This window comes from Mus caroli, chromosome 10 (genome assembly GCF_900094665.2).
Source record: "Mus caroli chromosome 10, CAROLI_EIJ_v1.1, whole genome shotgun sequence".
Lineage (NCBI taxonomy): Eukaryota > Metazoa > Chordata > Mammalia > Rodentia > Muridae > Mus > Mus caroli.
Genome location: NC_034579.1, coordinates 111,620,552 through 111,626,160, shown reverse-complemented (window position 1 = coordinate 111,626,160; position 5,609 = coordinate 111,620,552). Strand labels below are relative to the sequence as shown.

At 45.4% G+C, this 5,609-nt stretch overlaps 1 long non-coding RNA gene across 1 annotated transcript; it reads left to right on the top strand.

Moving 5' to 3' along the window:
* The first annotated feature begins 838 nt into the window (after positions 1 to 838).
* LOC110304104 lies at positions 839 to 4,800 on the top strand. The gene is made up of 3 exons (XR_002379014.1): positions 839 to 900; positions 1,148 to 1,291; positions 4,538 to 4,800. It is a non-coding gene; the product is annotated as an uncharacterized LOC110304104 (long non-coding RNA).
* The last annotated feature ends 809 nt before the right edge of the window (positions 4,801 to 5,609 follow it).

The window sequence follows — 5,609 nt, the reverse complement described above, 5'->3', positions numbered from 1 at the left end:
TGAAGCGAACACTCTAGATTTGTTCCAGATCGGCTTTTTTTTCCTGTTCCCCATCACCCTTTCTGTGTACCTGAGTCCTTGGTAGCCCCCACCCTGCTTCCCCAGCAAGCTTTCTGTACCCAGTGTGGAGAGTTCCCACACGGTGGCCCAGGGCTAGAAGCTTCACTAGTGTTCTCTCTCTCCCTAACAGCTCTGATTCTTGACTGCACTTATTTCGGGAGGCTCTTGCTCCTGACCGCTTCATGGAATGTGTGCTGCTGGTGACTAATTGTTCTGGGAATGACATCTCTGTTTGGGTGGTGTCCAGTTCTCTCTCCTTCTGTATGTAGAGCCAACTCTGATTTATATGTCTGCGAATCTCTGATGAGCTGCGGAGGAGGCTCAGGGAGGCGGGGTGGAGTAGAAATGCCGTTGGAAAAGATAACATTTTTTTCTCTGACTTTGGGCTCAAGAGCAAGCCAAAGGTTGGCCACCATTCACTGTCATAATTTGGGCAGAAGAACAGAATCAGGTCTTGTAGTGTACAAATGAGATTTTTTTTTCTTTTTTTTTTACCAGAATCCATCATTTCTTATTCATGACTACATGCGAGGTCATGAAGGTAATCTCAAAGCTGGGAAGACATGATTTTATAGATTTTTTTCCTGGACCTCCGAGACATCGGTCAGATATTCTAGATTACAGATTTCTTCTTGTCCTCTTGGGCGTGAACAAGCCACTTCCAGACAGAGGCAGAGTTATTTTACTAAATGTACTGTGGAGCTTTAAGTCAGGCCCCCACAGAGGGATGGCAAGTGTGACATCACAGATAGAATGGCCTCACAGCCAGCTCCGTGAACTCAGTCTGCAGTTAAGGCTCTTGTCCTGGTGGGGAAAAAAGATAACACTAGAATCCCCCAAGTGAGTGTTACACAATTTTATTTATTTATTTTTTTAAAGATTTATTTATTATATGTAAGTACACTGTAGCTGTCTTCAGACACTCCAGAAGAGGGAGTCAGATCTCCTTACAGATGGTTGTGAGCCACCATGTGGTTGCTGGGATTTGAACTTCAGACCTTTGGAAGAGCAGTCGGGTGCTCTTACCCACTGAGCCATCTAAGTGCTGTTCTGCAGCCTCTCTCCAGGGTTTGTCCTTCCTTTCCAGTGCCCGTGGCTTGCTCCCTGCATTCCGAAACGCTGGATGAAGAAAGAAAAATACGAAGCATAGAAACCCTTTGTGGCGCCGTTTTTTGGATCACTTCTGGTCTTGTTTTGACAAGCAGGGGCTTGCAGCTACTTTTGATTTTAGGTGGGTATGATTATTAAGCAAGAATAAGGCTCATGAAGGCCAGCCTGGTGCTCTAGGCCTACGATCCCAGCAGCTCTTGAGGCTGAGGCAGGAGGATTTCAAATTTAAGCCTTGCCTGGGCCAGCTTGGTCAATTCAGTAAACCCCCATCTCAAAATAAAAATGAAGGGTGAGGGATCTAACTTGTTAGGTTCAAGCCCCAGGAACCAAAACATAAAAATTAAATTAAGCCCCTTGTTCCTACTAAAGAAAGGACAGAAATATAGTCAAGATAGATTAGGTTTTTATGGGCTTTCCTGTGAAAACAAAGCCTTTTGAGCTGATAAGCCAGGAGGATTTTTGTTCAAACTGTGTATCCTTTGTGGGGCAGTTGACTTCTCTTCCATACTACCTTCATCCGGGTGCCCAGGCTGATGGAGTAACTTCCATCAGATTTGTAATGGTGTTCCAGAGGGACAGGAAGCAGGGTGAGCCACTTGCACCCCCCTAAAGCATCTGTTTATAGGAGATGTTTGTCATTCCTGCTGGGGTTTCGCTGACCACCACCGGCCAAGTGGCCACACCCCAGGCTAACAGATGTTTAATCCCTGCCGGACCGCTTCCACAGGGAGGGGTTCTGAAATACTTGGCGAGGGTGTGGTAACATAATAGACCACACCCAAGAGTATAAAATATTTAGCATACGATAAAGATACCTTTCAGATTATTCAAGGGATGGGCAAGACAACAAACGGTCCTGGGAAAGTTGGGGAAAATAATATTATAGATTACCTCAAGTCATATAGAAATGGCTTACAATGGATTAGTGATAAATAATTGGAAATAATATAGACGGATGATTCATTTTGTAACATTGCTTATGAAGGTTTCTCTTGTTTTCCACGGCATGATTTATTTGTTAATCCTTTTTTTTTTTTTCTTTTTTTTAAATGTGTGGTAGGGAGGGAAAACTGCTGGGGCCAGAACATGGGGCAAACGTGGAGGCTCACCTATGCCAGGCAAACTCTTTGCCACTGAGCCATGCCTCCTTCCCCTGTAAGTCTCCATCAAAAGGCATAAAACAAAAGGTGGAGACGATAAAGGTCCAGTGTAGTACAGCTGATATAGAAAAGACAGAATCTTCAGTAAGACCATAAACAAAGCCAATCAAGAGGCAGGAACAAAGGGTGGGCAGGGTTGTAGCTGCTTATATGCTCATGCTAATTATGTTCCCCCCAAAACCTGTTTTCAGTGTCTCCCATGAACGGAAGACACTGAGGGACTGCCCACAGTAGGTTCTTATTGGTAAATAAAGATGGCAATAGCCAATGGTCAGGCAGAGAGGCAGAGGTGGGACTTCTAGGATTCTCTGGGCAAGGGACCAAGGAAGGAGGGAGGAGGGAGGAGGGAGATCTGAGGTGTCAAAGAAGGAGAGCCAAGATCCCACGCCAGAGAGGAGCAGGTCAGAGAACATGTCCGCCCTGTAGGACCTGGGGAACACAGTTCAAGAGGGCTGCATAACTGGGCTCAGGGCAGCAAAGATGGAATATAGATTTTAGTAAGTAATAAAATGGGGATATCAGAGATGGGTGGATTAACCATGTGGAGGTTAGGAAATGGCTCAGCCATTTAGTTGTTTTAGGCATATCAGAATATAAAGTGTGTGTGTTTAATTTGGGAACCCAGAACACTGGGGCAGGTATGAAGGAGTGTTGCTGCTACTGCTGCCGCTAAGATCAGACTGAGTAGCATTCATTGGGTACAGAGATACAGGGTCACTGGGCCTGTATGTCCTCATCTGTGCAGTAGCCCAGTGTGGACTGATTTCCCCTGTTTCAAGGGACAATGCATCTGTAGAGAGCACACACAGGCTTTTTTTCGTCATAATTTTCCCATAATAATGTAATGCAGTAACCATGACCGGAACCCACAAGTCTACATGATGATGAGCTATTTGCAAACACTGCACCATTTGCATAGAGGATTGAGCATCTAGAGAGCCGGATAGTCTCTCAAGGTCCTGGAACCATGCACCAGAGGATGCTGAGTCATCACTGTATTTCCAGTTTAAATAGTAGAGTCCTTATTAGTATGACAAAGATTTCTTACTCAACAGAAAGGCAAACATGTGCTCTGTCTTGGTGCCAAGGAGAGCCATTTTACTAGAAGGGGCCTTTCTTCCCCGCCATCCCTGAACCTGTCTGCTGTTTCCAAAGTGGCAACAAAGTAGCAGCTCATACCAGCGTGCAGAGAACCGCAAGGGCCTCCCGAGGCTCCTTCCATCTTTCTCAGAAACGATCTTCCCGAGCTATCTTTGGAAAGCCTTGTTTGACACCAGCCTTGTGACTCAGGTGCAACTCAAAACGAAGCAAACTGGTTTTCTTCTCTCATCTGACTCACTCACCTGAAAGACTCACTGGTCTTTCTCCTAGCTAGGAGAGTGGGGTGGGTGCAGGACCTCAGGGATCAGGGCCCTGAAGTCCCCAGCTCCCCACCTTTCCCACTCTGCTCCCCTGAGCATCCATGGTTGACAGAGGGCTCTGGGCAGCTCTCAGCTGACCACTACTCAATGAAACATTTTTTAGAGCAGTCAGTTAGGCCGGGAGCTTTGGGGAAACACACCCTTGCATTCTCGGTCATTAGCCCATTTCTTCCCAGGCAGAATAGAGGTCTGGTGTCCCTCCATGCTAAGACAGCTTCTTCAGCAGATGGTTTGTGCTTCTCAGCCTTGCAGGAAGGTGGGGCTTCTTACAGGAACATGGTAGGGATGCTTGCTTCTTGGTGTTTCTGAATTCCATAGATGCACCACATGTTCCTTCTCTGAGACCTGTGGAGTCACCCCCTCCCCCTCTCTTAACTCCATTTCTCCCTGTCTGCCTTACATAGACAGCATTGTTCTAGATTCTTAGTTCCATGAAACACACACTTCTCTGATGAGCTCGGTTACTTGCTCGTCCAATTTCCCATCTGGTGATGATATTACTAATCTTCTCCTCTCAGGAACTTTAGTCAGTCTGCTTATTGGGATTCCCCACTAAGCAGTGTGATTTTGAAGTCAGGGAATGGCTTTGCCTCTACTGTCCTCCAACCCCTAGTCCAGTTTAAGCATAGTAAACGATTGCTGACCCTATTTGCTACTAGGTGTTTCCTTGGCACCGGGTTAAAAAGTACCTGAGCTGTAAAGCTGGGTGTGTGGTGGGTGGACCAGTGATATCTGATGGTTGAGGCCTGGGCACCTTCTTCAATCTGGTTTTTCTTGTAACCACAGATAAAGCACAGAATGGGAAAGCTCACTCCACGGCGATGAGTCCAGATAGAAAGAAAGATTATGACATGGAAGGACAGCTTGGCAGAACAAACGAAAAACAAGCAAAAACAAAGCCTACATCTCAGGCACTGGTGTGCGTTTTCTGTTAAGAAGCAGGGAACTTCAGATCCCACGGACAAAGGCCAAGTCACTCACAGAACATTATATGTGTTCCAAAAGACATCTTGCCAAGAACAGAAAATAAATTGGTTGTACTTACTTTAAGGCCAAAACGATGTATAACATTGTTTTTCTGGCTCTTCAGTCTCATTCCTAAATCTAAACACTGTCCCTTATAAATCCACCTTGGAACTTTGTCTTCAGAGGGAAACGCTTTAACTTTTAACCTTGTTATAAGCTACATTCTTTGAACAATGTTAAGAAAGGGGTTTTCTTAGCAACCGCTAAAGATTCTCTTGAGAGCAGCAACCAAGAGCATATATAAAGCATCCTAACAGTGACACTTCTTCAGAAGCCCATATCTACATTTGGGTGTATCTCTTTCTGTCCCTGAGTACTCTTCTTGTCAAGGATCTCTGTGCTTAAGTTACATTTGAGTTCTCTCTTAAGAGATTCGACATCTATTTGTGTGTCTCTGAAAATGAGAGTATGTGTATACCTGTATGTTCCACGGCATAAGTGGAAGGCAGAGGTCAACTTGCAGGATTTGATTTTCTTCATTCGTTGTGCGAGTCTTGGGAAGTGAACTCAGATCACCAGGTTTGGCTGTAAGCACCTTTACCCACGAAGCCATCTTTTATTTTTTAAACGAATCTCCAACTCCAGTCCAGGAAATTATTTTCTTTGTTGAAGCTATGAATCTCAGGTTTGCCAGACTGGAAATCCCTAAGAAGAATGGGAAGTTGTCAGCTTCCTGTAGGAGATGGGGTGGGAGCCATCTGTAGCACCAATAGCAATGAGAACCGCAGTCTAAGAACCACCCCCTGGTGGCTCTTAGGCAGGACCCCATGCTTATTGGGCAAGGATTCACTGTCTCTGGGGTCACTGAACTCCTTATTCTAGAAGGAGATCG